The sequence below is a fragment of the Rattus norvegicus genome, chromosome 9, assembly GCF_021556685.1.
Source record: "Rattus norvegicus strain SHRSP/BbbUtx chromosome 9, alternate assembly SHRSP_T2T, whole genome shotgun sequence".
Classification (NCBI taxonomy): domain Eukaryota; kingdom Metazoa; phylum Chordata; class Mammalia; order Rodentia; family Muridae; genus Rattus; species Rattus norvegicus.
Window position 1 is genome coordinate 54,145,340 of NC_141542.1, and position 13,526 is coordinate 54,158,865.

General features: G+C 50.2%; 1 protein-coding gene and 1 pseudogene across 1 annotated transcript in view; both read left to right on the top strand.

Annotated features, from left to right (window-relative positions):
- C9h2orf92 (similar to human chromosome 2 open reading frame 92) overlaps positions 1-8,789 on the top strand; it is a 40,342-nt gene extending 31,553 nt beyond the window's left edge. Inside the window, exon 9 of the mRNA NM_001433414.1 lies at positions 8,621-8,789. The gene's annotated coding sequence lies outside the window, so the exon portion shown is untranslated. The remainder of the gene's footprint in view (positions 1-8,620) is intronic.
- On the top strand, positions 6,270-6,399 carry LOC120094966 (U4 spliceosomal RNA; annotated as a pseudogene).
- Positions 8,790-13,526: the final 4,737 nt, after the last annotated feature.

The window sequence follows — 13,526 nt, forward strand, 5'->3', positions numbered from 1 at the left end:
CCTCGGTTGGGGCAGCATTTGCGTGTGCGTGCGTGCGTGCGTGCGTGCGTGCGTGCGTGCGTGCGTGCGTGTGTGTGTGTGTGTGTGCAGTTTCTGAACGGGTTCTGGGAGTGGCTGGGATCACTACGAGCAGAGTAGTGGTGGCTGGTGGGATTCCCAGCCTGGATCCTTTAGCGGGTCCTGGGCCATAGCGCCACCATGCTTGCAGAGCTAAGTTGGCTCAGGTCTGTGGGCGCTGCTGGAGAATGGGCGGAGGTCTCAGCAGACAACTACTTTACCTGTGGGATGGCACGCAAAGGCCTCCCCTATGTCACGTCTTCAGTGGACCAGTGGTGGGTAGCAGTCACAAGCAAGGTTATTTGACGGTGTGTCCAGCACCAGCCACTGAGAAATGCTCTGAGAACACGTGGGTCTCTTCAGCTGTTGACCAGTTGATATAGGAACTTTGAGTTCTAGAGCTGGGGATGCAGACTTCACGTTGGGCGGTTTGGAAACGCAGCGTTGGCAATATTGGGTTTGAGAACCACACTGGACTGGGCTGTGTTTGGGTAGCACCTATTGGTGACCCTGAGCAGTGTTGAGTTCACCTACCTGTCAGGATCATTTTTGTTCAAGCTTTGGCCTCAGGCGTTCGCTCGCTCAGCTGTCACACACCTCCTGCAGGCTGCCTTCTGCTGCACGGCTTCATTTGAGCTCAGACCACACTGCTGAAAGTCAGCGAAGCAAGACCAGGCAGAAACCCTTATTGGATCTGACACTGGAACAGTAGGAAACAACAGGAGATTGCCCCACAGCCAGCTCTGAGGGAGCAAAGCAGCCTGCTTAAATCATCTTGAAGGGCAGTTTGGGACCAATCACAGCAACTTGTTTGGGCCAATCCTGGTTTCCCAGGCTTCTATTCTGGACCAATCACAGGCTTGCCCCAGGGCCATAGAAGTCACTCCTTTAGGGAAAAGGCTCCCTACTTGGCCAAAGCAGAACTAATTCACTACACTGTGACTGCAGAAAGTGTGGCATAAACTGTTTCCGACAGCTCTGCCTAGGACTGGGGCCCCAGCAAGCCAAGGTGATCCGCTGTAATCTGCCTTGTTGTCTCAAGGCTTCAGCGGGGTATCTAAGATGGCCAGTTCTGGCGAACACAAACTGTTAAGATCCACAGTCCTTTTGCTCACAGGCAGCTTAAAAGACAAGAGAAGGTGCCGCCGATGCTAATTGGGGGGTGGGGGGGAGGTGTCGAATTGTCCCATCCTAGTGTCTGCTCATTTACAGGAAACGAACATCAGAAGTAGTGCTTGCTATAGAAACGTGTAGAACGTTAAAGTCAACAGTGATGATGACTTTAACAGACTTGAACTGTGCTTGCCACCTGCCCTGTGCCCAGGGAGGGGCGGGCTCCTCTTCTCTGTCTCAACCAGGACTTGGAATCACAACGCAAGGGAAGTTTTGTCATGGAGTCTTGTCATGGAGAGGTATTTAGAAGTAGAGCTGTGAGGTGTGTTCTACAGAAACCTTTCTACCTATCTTGACCGAACCACTGGATGCTTGTGCTAATAGAGTATGAAGGACCAGGGCAAGGTACTTGGCATGTGTTTGAGCACACTTCCCAGTGTACGGTGCTGGTTTGGAAGATTGTAGTGCCAGTGGAGGGTGAGGATCGCTGTGGGCAAACTGTGAGGTTTTATTTATTTATTTATTTATTTATTTATTTATTTATTTATTTATTTATTTATTTATTTATTTTTAGGAGCTGGGGACCGAACCCAGGGCCTTGTGCTTGCTAGGCAAGCGCTCTACCACTGAGCTAAGTCCCCAGCCCCCATTTTTGTGATTTTATGTGTGTAGAGGGGTATGTCCATGTGAGTTCGAGTTCGAGGCATTGGAGCTGGAGTTTCAGGTAGCTGTCAGCTGGCTGGCATGGGTGCTGGGAAACCAAACTTGGAGCCTCTTCTACAAGAAGCAGGAAGCCCTCTTAAGCCGAGTCTGCTTTCTCTTCTTGCCATCACTGTGACCAATTTTACTTTACTCATAAGGTCAGTCACTGGTTGGTTGGTCCCGTGTCTGAGCAGAATATGGCCGGTGGTTCCTGTGGGGGAGGAGAGCTATTCACATCGTGGCTGACGTGGAAGCAAAGAGGAAGAGGGTGCAGAGCCTCAGCTGGTGCTCTCTTTCCTTCCCTTCAGACCACGGCCCCCTGGAGGGCGTTGCACCCACTTGGAGGGCGTGTCTTTCCTCCTCAATTAATTTTCTCTGTAAACGCCCTCCCAGACACATTCAAAAGTATACTTCAGCAGTCTTGTAGGGGATTCTAAATCCAGTCAAGGTGGCGGTTCTCAACCTTTCCGATGCTGCGACCCTTTAATATAGTTCCTCATTTTATGGTGACCCTCAAGCGTACAATTATTTTCTTGTTACCTCAGAACTGTAATTTTGCTCGGTTTTGAATAGTAATGTAAATCTCTGATATGCAGGACATCTGATGATATTCGACCCCTGTAGGGGTTGAGACCCACAGGTTGTGGGTGTATGTATGTATATATGTATATGTGTGTGTGTATATGCATGCATGTGTATGTGTGTTTATATATGTGTATATGTGTGTATGCATGTATATGTGTATATGTATATGTGTATGTGTATGAATGTGTGTGTGTGTGTGTGTGTGTGTGTGTGTGTGTCTGTGTGTTCTGGCATCTGGTGGGTAGAGGCTAAAGATGCTGTTAGGCATCTTACAATACACAGGAGTGCCCGGCCACCCACTAAGGAATTATTCAGCTCAAAGTCTCATTCGTTCAGAGGCTAAGGCTCTGGTATAGGATCTACACTAGACAAACTCATCAAGACGTCTGCTTCTTCATGGCCACTTTTCCTGAGTAGCCACTGGTGTGGCTGCTGCCTGCATCTGGGTGGGGCCTGAATATTTGTAGACTCATTTGTAACCATGACCACTTGTTCCCCCTATTGACTGGTGGGAGGTCATGGAGGCCAGCACAGTAGGAACATTAGGAACACACACTTGGGGAGTCTGAACTGAATAGCTGAATAGCAGGGGTCCACCTGCCTGCTCATAAACAGGTTCATACATGTGTATACATGCATGCGTCACTTACTGATGAGAATACAGTCTGAGAGATGTGTTAGGTACCACCACCAGTAATTGACTACCATAGAACTTAACTCCACAGAGCATACTTACCCACACTAAGTTGGTATGACTTCTCTAGGTGGGAAAGCATATGTCTTATGTGGTGCTAGAGATTGAACCCAGAGGCTTATGCATGGTAGGCAAGTGATCTAACATACACACACACACACACAAATACCACATATACACACATATACATAGGTATACACACATGTATGCACACACATATACAAACACATACACACATAGACTCACACACATACACCACATATACACACATACATACAGGTATGCACACATGTATGCACATATACATATATACACACAGTAGACTCACACACATAAGCCGCATGCACACACATGTATACACACTCACATGCATACACACTAACACAAATAAACTGCATATATACACATACACACATGTATACACTCACACATAGACTCACACATATACACCACATGTCCACACACACATGTACATACATACACAGACACAGACACAGACACACACACACACACTGAGCTATACTCCTAGCCTCTAAAAGATATGACCTCATGGGACTGCTGTCCTATACAACAATCTGTTATTGACTGAAATGCCATAGCAATTTCCATGGACCCTGCTGTGATAGACCACTACCAAAAGCAAGCTGGGGAGGAAAGGGTTACTTCACTCACAGCGAAATATATCAGCATATCATCAAAAGCAGTGAGGGCAGGAACCTGGAGGCAGGAGCTGATAAGGAGGCCAGGGAGGGGTGCTGCTTACTGGATTGCTCCCCATGGTTTGCTCAGCCTGCTTTCTTATAGAACCAAAGACCACCAGCCCAGGGACGGCTCCATCAATCACTAATTGAGAAAAATGCCCTACAGCTGGATCTTATGGAGGCATTTTCTCAATTGAGGTTCTCTTCTTTCACATAACTGTAGCTTGTGTCAAGTTGACAGAAAACTAGCCAGCGCAGACTCCCATGTGACTCATTGGAGAAGATATTACCGTTTTGAGTACAGTCTAGTCTGGTTTAATATCTCTACTAAGACTTACAAGCCTGGAGCTGCTTTCTGATGGAGAAGTATCAACAGACAAGCGGCCAGCCTCCCCACCTCCGGGATCAATGGTGCGGCTGTTTCGCTGAGGTTTCTGGAGGCTCCCTGTGTTTTCTCACTTCCATCGATCCTTCCAGAATGCCTAGGTCTGCTGGCTGAGATGGCTCAAGGGGCAGCAGCCGGCATCCCAGCCTGCATCTGCTGCAGAGGCTCTCTCTGACAGTCTGGTTGGTAGCCAGGGCAAGGAGATTGGAGAACTGAACCCACACGTGGTCTAAACAGCCTTCCGAATGAGATACCCACTGAGCACTGGACCCTCTTCTAATGGAGGTGCCACCTAGCGGGTGGCTGAATGTGCTGCAGAACACCTAGCCATCCCATCAACGTGTCAGGTCCCAGACTTCCTTCATGTTTGTCTTCTGTCCTCTGGGAGACTCTTGTCCCCCTAAGGGTCCCATGAAACTTGCTGGTTCCTGCAGTTTAGCTGGTTGGAAGCAGTGGCCCAGCTGGGTTGTTCTGTAAAATAGCAAGTGCCCAGGTTTCTCTGCTCAGTAAGGGCCCCCTAGCACTTGGAGATTCTCTGCTGTTCCCAGCGGGGGGAATTGGGTGAGGTCCTGCTGGGGCGTCCCTGCTGTCTCTCTGCAGTCTTCCATTTCCTGTTGTTCTGCACAGCAGGACTGTCTGAATCGGCGTTTGTGGGCATGAAGAGACACTGTGACCACAGCAAGTCTTATAAAAAAAAAAAAAGGTGTTGAATTGGGGGTTGGTTTACAGTTCAGTCTGTTATCAGCTTGGTGGCAGGCCAGGAGGCATGGTGGCACACAGGCAGACATGACGCAGAAGTAGCTGAGACTTCTACATCTGGATCAGCAGGCAATAGCAAGAGACTCTGGGCTTGGAGTGGGATTTTGAAACCTCAGAGCTCACCCACAAGGGACACACTGCTTCCCAATCCTTTCAAATAGCACCACTCCCTGTGGCCAAGTATTCAAATCTGTGAGCCTCTGGGGGCTGTTCTTATTCAAACTACTACCAGAGCCCTGACTCTCTTCAAACTCCCTCGCCATCTGACTTCTGCCAATAGGAAGTGCTGGCTGAGATTGGGAGGTCAAAAGAGGGAAAAGCAGCTTCCTTCCTTTGGACAACTTGGGGGGGCTCTCCAGAAACAAAGGGTCATAGCCACCTGTGTATAGTGAGGCAGGAGAGCGGCAACCCCGTAACAGTATACATGGCTACAGTTTCTCTTGAAGTCTACAGCTCAAGGCTGAATTCATGTCTCACCCCAGCAAGAAGGGACTGTACCAGTGGGAAAATGGATGTGCTCGGGCCACAAAATAACTCCTCATGCTGGGACTTCATGCCTGGCACCCCAGTTATAAGGGAAGGGTGAGGATGGGGATGGGATGTGAGTCAGAGGAGTCAGATGGGACCTGTTGTGTTTTATAAAAAGATAGGGAAGCCAGGTTGTGTTTGGTGGAGCCATGGTAAGGTGTGGGGAAAGGGGTGCCTCTGTGGGCCCATGCTGAAGCATCCCTTCCCCCTGAGGTACCAGCCACACAATGACCAGTATAGTATAGAATAGAGTTTATTTAGAACATGGATGGGGAGGGGAGTTGGGAGGGCAGAAGAGAGAGAGAGAGAGAGAGAGAGAGAGAGAGAGAGAGAGAGAGAGGGAGAGGGAGAGAGAGAGCAAGAGCGAGAGAGCTGTCCATTAGCACATGGAACACATGGAGAGGCGGGAGGGGAATGAGGAAAGAGGGAGAGGAGGGTAAGGGAACAGGAGGAGAAGAGAGAGTGAGGAGGGGGCAAGCAGACACTTTTTTAGTAAGTCAGGCACACCAGGCTGTTGCCAGGTAACTGTGGGGCGGGGCCTAGAAGGAATGCCAACAGCGCCCACTGACGGGATACTGCCAGAATACAAGGTCACAAGCCAAGGTGGGCTCAGCCCCTACTTAACATCTATGGGAGAGGGGCTGGAGAGATGGCTCAGCGGTTAAGAGCACTGGCTCCTCTCCCAGAGGTCCTGAGTTCAATTCCCAGAAACCACATGGTGGCTCATCATCTAAAATGGGGTCTGAGCTTTGCGCAGTGGCAGTATCGTAGCCAATGAGGTTTATCTGAGGCATGATTATTGCTAATTAAAATGGGGTCTGATGCCCTCTTCTGGCACACAGGTCTATGTGTAGATAGAACACTCATATGCATAAAATAAAAACCTTTAAAAAAATTAATGGGAGCTGGAGAGGTGGCTCAGCAGTTAAGAGCACAGACTGCTCTTCCAGAGGTTCTGAGTTCAATTCCCAGAAACCTCATGGTAGCTCACAACCATGCAGATCTGATGCCCTCTTCTGGTGTGTGTGGAGACAGCTACAATGTACTCATACACATAAAATTGATGATGATGATGATGATGATGATGATGATGATGATGATGATGATCTATGGGAGAGGCATCACTCGAGGCTCCAAGTCCAATGGTGTGGAGCCTCTGGAGCAGAATGTGTTAAGCAAGGCAGGGAAGTGCTCTTGGGTCCTTAGGAAGGCCAGGACACACTGGGGCTTTTCTCTGCTGGTTTGGTCCCCAGAGCATATAAGGTTAGGTTGGGCCACCGTGGGGTTTGGGGGCATGTGATCTGTAGGTAGGGAGGTGTGTGAACTGGTGGGGTAGGTGGTGGCAGGGCAGACCCTGGCTGACAGTGGTCCCTGGTGGTGTGGTCAGCGTGCTTGTAGCTCTAGCAGGCAGCAAGGACACTGTGAGGTCCCTGGCTAATTCCTCACACATGGACAGAACATGGGGGTTCTTAGTTAAAGTCCCCAAAGGGGTAGAGTGATGGAGAAGCACCAAGGTCATCTGTCAGAGACTTGTCCACGTAGGGACTGAAGACAAGACTGCCCCCCAGAGGACACTGTGTGGTTCCTTGCCAAGTAGGAAAGTCAGCCCACCTCGGAAACTGGAGTTTTACTGGCCACTAAGTTCAACTTTGCCATGCTCAAGTCGCAAGCAACCTGACATATTAGACAGAGGTGGCCCTGCACAAGATGCCAACCCAGAAGACCAGAAAGCCGAGAGTTCGAGTCCATAGGGCTCCCCGCATACTCCCACCTTTGCCAGTCTTCCAGGGGTGGGGACAGAGCTCGGGCATGAGATGAAGATCAGGAGTGGGGGAACAGGAGGGGAGGGAGCTACAGAGGGCAGAAGGGAAGAGAGGACAAACTTGGAGAGGAGGCAGCTGACTCCCCACCAGCATCCGTAGATGCTATTCATGGAGCTGGCCCCCACTCAGGCAAGCGTTTAGTGAGCACTCTGTGCTAGACACAGTGGCCAGTGTCCCTCACTATGGCAGTCTTTCCCCGACAGCTTACTGGTATGGGCCTGGCCTCCCCATATCACAAAGAAGACAGAGACAGGGGTTGGGAGGGGTAGCCCATCAGAGCCAACCCCTTCATCCTCTCTCTCTGCTGCCCGACTATGCCCTGAGAGCTTGGTCATCACTGGACCAAAGGGAGGAGGTGACAGCTGTAATGTGTCCAGCCTCACAGGTACTGCCTGTCTGAGACCTCATGATTCTAGCTGTTCCTCTGACCTAGAGTTGGACCCAGTCTTAGTCCACTACTGGTCCTGCCCAGGCCTGCTCTGACCCTCAGCATCCTCATTCTGACAGCACCTACTGTGTGCCAGACACTACGCTGGGCTGGAGACACTGTAGAAAGTAGGGCCCGGGGTCCTTTGGAGCTCAGATGAGATGTACCAGCCTGGTCATGTGTACACTCATGGCTTCAGTCCAGCCTCTGGGCTCCCATTTCTGAACTGTAGCCCACCCCAACCCAGATTTCCTGTCCCTTTCCTGAAAGTCCCATTGTAGAAGTTCAGCATGGTGGGGTCTCCCATTACCAAGACAAGGGGTATAGGTGTGCACCCCTTGCCTGTGGGCCCACAGTTGTCTCCATCTTCACCTTCGCCAAGAGGGGGTCCCTGTTCGTCTTATTTCCCCTCTACTGGTGGGGCTTCCTGTCCTTTGTCCCTCTCTGGGTGAGCCAACAGATGGCATTGAGTTTTAGAGTCTGGCTTGGAAGCTGCTGTGTTCTCTCTCCTCTCTGTGTCCTAGAGAACTCTCAAGCCTGTATATTTGCAGGCACAAAGTACTGCTCAGTATATCTATACATCTATATCTATATTTATATCTATACCTATCTATCTATATCTATCTGTGATTTTATATCTGTAATATATTGGTTTTCGGCCTTCCCAGCATCCTTTGTATTTCTTCCTTCCACTCATGCCTGATGTGACCATACCCACATCCAACCTTTGCCTTTAGAGACTGGTTGGGACTCACTCTTTAGAGATAGGAACCGCCCAACTAGTGCGCTGTGTTGGGGGCATTCTCTGGGAATACTGAGAAAAAAAATATTCTTTCTCTTTGACAGGATTTGAAGTTAAGTCCCTACCTTGAAGCCCAGGAAGAAAAAAAAGCCAAAAGAGGAGCCATCAAGTGGTAGACAACAACCCTAGAGCCATCGTTTGAGCCCGGAGCTGGTTGTCTTGAAGCCCATCTCTGGGATCTTCATTTCCTCATACAGTAATTACCAAACACTGCTCTTTGCTTCATGTGTTTGTTTTCTGAGACAGTCTCACGTATCCCAAGCTGACTTCAGACTCCCTATGTAGCCATGGATTACTTTGGACATCTAGATTATTTTTCCTTATGTGTATGTGTGACTGTGTGTGTAAGGGTCCACAATTCTCCAAAGAATGACACCCCAGACTCAAATGGTGTGTAAACGCAGAGAGTGTTTTATTCTGCAGAAGTCCAGCACGCTGGGGTCTCCCCTTACCAGGACAGAGAGACAATCGAGTGAGCTCACAGTCTTGTTTTAAAGCACATTGGAATTCTGGCGTAGATGAGCTTTATCTTACTCCATCTCTAGAACCATTATCAGAGCGTGAAGGATGGACCCTGGGTGTTTTGTTTTGTTTGTCCTATTAGTAATTGACTTGCTTGGGCTTGCCTGAACCTGCCCAGTTCTTAGACCTAGTCTTCCTAACTGCCCATTTGAAGTCTGTCACAGAATAAGCCTAGCCTTCTCAGGTCTATATGCCCAGGAGTACACATGCCCACATTGACCAGAGGAGGGCGTTAGATCCCCTGGAGCTGGAGTTTCTAGGAGGTTGGGTGCTGCCTTAAGTGGGCTCTGGGAACCGAACACAGATCCTCTGCAAGACTAGCATATACTCCTGCGAGACACCTCTATGGCTCATTCTTTGAATTCCTGGTCTGTATCTTCTGAGCACTGGGACTACAGGTGTGTACCACTGTGTGATGCTTTGGTACAGGGCCCTGTGCATGCTAAGCAAGCACTCTGAGGGCCAAGTTACATCCCAGCTCCTCAAATACTCCAGTTACTAGGGCTAGAGACTCCACTTCACAACACATTCCTGCCTCAGGCTTTTCTGATTGCTGTTCCCCCTCCCAATACCCAGTACCCTCTTGACATCTTGACTCCAGATGTCTCCTCAGTGAGTCCTGCCCGGACCGGAATTCCACATGATACTCCAATAGATCTTTCATTCCCAGTGTTTTCCTCCTTGGTGCTTGCGTACTGTACAGAACACTTCCTCATTTTGCCAAGTCTGTTTTGGACTGTTGCCTCCAGGGAACAGGTCAGCACCTGCATTGTCCACCCCAGGCCTTTGGTACCTTGCGCAGGGATAGGCTGACTGTCGGTGACTCCAATGTTGGATTCTGACAACCGTCACGGTGGTTTGAAGATCGCAGAAGGAGCCAGCCATTTGAGAAGCACCCAAGAAGGGCACACAGCAAGTGGCTGCTGTGAGCTGCAGAGCAATCGGTTCTTCTCCTACTCAGCTTGGGTTCTTTTGCATGGATGATGGTCACTTTCAATCTTCCCAGCCTCCTTCACAGTGCTTGGCAGTTTTCAGTACCCCAGAGATTCCCCTAGAGGGCGCAAGAGAATGCTGGGGCTGCACCACATAAATCAGAATGACTTGCAGGCTGCAGGTCAGCGAATCCTACAATGGCTGGCTGGGAACAAAAAGTCCAAGATTCCCCATAGCTGCTTAGTCCACAGGGCTGGGTGTCTCCGCTGGTCTTCGGTATGAGTAGGCTCTAATGCTAGTGAAGGAACAGACAAGCTAGCAGGCTTAGGGCAAGCAGGCAAAGAGCAAAAGCTTCCGTCTTCCCCGTCCCTGTATATATAGGCTTCCAGCAGAAGGTGTGGCCCAGATTAAAGGTTTGTCTTCCTGCCTCAAAATCCGGATCAAAGACGTGTGTGGTGTGTCTTCCTACCTCAAAGGTCCAGACTAGAAGTAGATCTGCCCTCTTCAAACCCAGCAAAAAATCTCACAGGTGTGCCCTTCATTTCTGGATGGTAGTTCATTCCCGATATAGTCAAGTTGAGGACCAGGAATAGTCATCATGGCCAGAGTTTGTTTTAATATTCACAACAGCCTGGTAGAGCGCTTGCCTAGCAAGTGCAAGGCCCTGGGTTCGGTCCCCAGCTCCGAAAAAAAAAGAAAAAAAAATATTCACAACAGCCCCAAGCCCAGAAGGAGAGCTGAATCACTCTGTGTGTGTGTGTGTGTGTGTGTGTGTGTGTGTGTGTGTGTGTGTGTGTGTGTGTGTTGATGGGGTTGGGGGGAGGATCCAGGAGGGCAGCGGTGGAGGAGGCTTTTCCTTGTGGCTGGGCGGGGAGGAGGTGGTACAGGGGAAGGTGGTGGCATTAAGTATGGCCTCTCTGGAGGGCTGAGACTCCATCCCCTCCCCTCCCAGGACACCTGCCAGAGGTTTCCCTGTTGAGGCCTGATGTTCCTTTAGCTATGGAGACAAATCTGGCCTGCCCGACTTCAGCCACCTGCACAAACAGACCTCTCTAGCCAGTGTGAGGTGTAGGGAGGTTTCCTGCAGGAAGCCACACAACCTCTCCTAGACGCACGTCTGGAGGTTGGGGGCATGGGTTTAATTTCTTCTCAGGCTCTGAGTCCACAGTGAGTGTTTACTGGAACTCCCTAGATGCGCGCTTCATACAACTTAACATGCCGAGCCCCCAAGCATCTGGTAGCTTTTCCCTCTGAAGTTCAAAGGACGCACCTCCCTTCTGCCACCTGATGGGACACATCCTCATATCTGCAACAATCTGCATCCTCTCCTCAGTGAAGTGGACACCCTGGGGGCTGCAGCCGCCACACAGTTTCCAGTCGCAAGCTTCCGGTACAGGAAGTGGCACGGAGTGCAGGGCTTGTGGCTTGCAAAATTCTCTTTCTCCAAGTACTAGAAAGTCCACCCTAGGAGGGGAATGCCGTCCAGCCCCCATTCTCAAAACTCCCCGCCTCCCCGATTCTTTCAAGTAGCTCGGGGGTGGGGTAGGGCTCCCGGCTGTTTATTTTGTGTGTATTTGCTGGGAGCACAGTGTTTTTGGGGGGAGGGACGGGCATGCATGCGGAGCTCAGACAACTTGTGAAGTTGCTTTTTTCTCCCTCCACCTTTCTGTGGCTTCTGGGGATGTCACTGGGTTTGACCTGCAAGTGTCTTTACCCACTGAGCTGTCTTGCTGGTATTCTTCTTTGTTTTAATTACATTTTAAAATTACGTGTGTATGTATGCATATGTACGCGTGAGTGCACACCGTGGTACATGTGTGGGGGTCAGACAACCACTTTCAGGGGACGACTCTCTCCTTCCACCTTGTGGCTCATGGGGTTCAAACTTAGGAGGTCAGGCGTTGCAGCAGGCACTCCGCCATCTTGCCTGATTCCCTCTCGTTTTCCCTGGCTACCCTGGAATGCTCTGTATAGACCAGGCTGGGCCCGAAATTGCAGAGATCTGCCTGCCTCTGCTTCCTGAGTGCTGGGATTAAAGCAGTGTGTCACACCAGGCCCTTTCTTGTTTTCTGAGTTAAGGTCTCCTACTAACTCAGGTTGGTCTCCAACCTGTGGAAAGTTCTTCCTTCTGTTTCCTCCTCCTAAGTGCTGAGCCATTGATTATATCTGTTGTTTGACTCTAGTTTTTACATCCTTCATTGGAAAATGGATTAAAGTTCACATGTAATTGTGAACCAGCGTCTGGCTGGTTCTTTGCTACTATATGTGATTCCAACACTCTGAGTTCTTTCCCCGGTCTGTGGACTTAGTCTGCAGGCTTTCTTCTCTTACTATAGTAACAAAACACTAGCATGCAGAGACACTGACCCTGGGATCTCACTGTATCTGTAGAGAAAGGGAAGTGGATCCAAGCCAGAAGCCTTCTCCTGAATGGGGAGGGGCTTTGGGAAGGTGATCATGGTAGATGCCCTGTGAGGAGGAACTGAAGAGGAGACCCTGAATGGGGTACCCAGAAGCCAATGGTCGTGTGAGAGAGACTCTTTTGGGGAGGGTGTCTGCGCTTAGGAACACCTTCCAGGGCATCTGCCTAAGCATCAAGAAGGTGGCAGGGGGGAGGGAGCCCCAGAGGACTTGGGGCACTGGAGTGGGTACTGCACATTTCTGCTGTGGTCTAGATATGGGAAATGGCCAGGATGGGAGTCCTGTGTGGGGCTAGACTAGAGTGTGTGAATGTCGGGGGACCCCTGTCTTCATGCCCCAACGCTAGAGCCAATTCTTCCCAGAGCCCCTCCAAAACAGCCCTGCCATCTTGGCTTTTTCTAGGTGAACACCAGACTAGCTCTGAAGTCCCAGTGGACTCACCCCTCCCCAACCCCAGCTTTAGGGCTTTAGCCTGCCTTTAGGGTTCCAGCAGAGGCCTGCTTCAGTATGCTTCCAAGAAATTGGGCACTGTGCTGGCTAGATTCATATCAACCTGGACACATATTATGGTTATCTGAGAGGAAAGCTCAATTGAGAAAATGCTTCTATGAGATTGCAGCGTGGGCCAGTCTGATGGTGGGTGGCCATCCCTAGGCTGGGTGTCCTGGGTTCTAGAAGAAAGCAGGCTGAGCAAACCATGGGAAGCAGTCCAGTAAGCAGCATACCTCCCTGGCCTCTGCATCAGCTCCTGCCCCCAGGTTCCTGCCCTGTTTTCCTGCCCTGACTTCATTTGTTGATTAGTTGTGGTAGTGTAAGCCAAATAAACCCTTTCCTCCTTAACTTGCTTTGGACACAGTGTTTAATCATGGCAACAGTAACCCCAACCAGGACAGGAACATTCTAGGGACCCCTCCTTTCCAGAACTTGTCCTCCCAACACTCTGGGTCTTCCCTGCCCCATTCTCAGATGGGGGCTTACTGTGGGCAGCAGGCTTTGCCCAGGATCCCTGACTGCTACAATCCCCGCCTTCCTTTTGTGTTCCCAACCCCTTGCGACTGATGCTGCATGACCCCG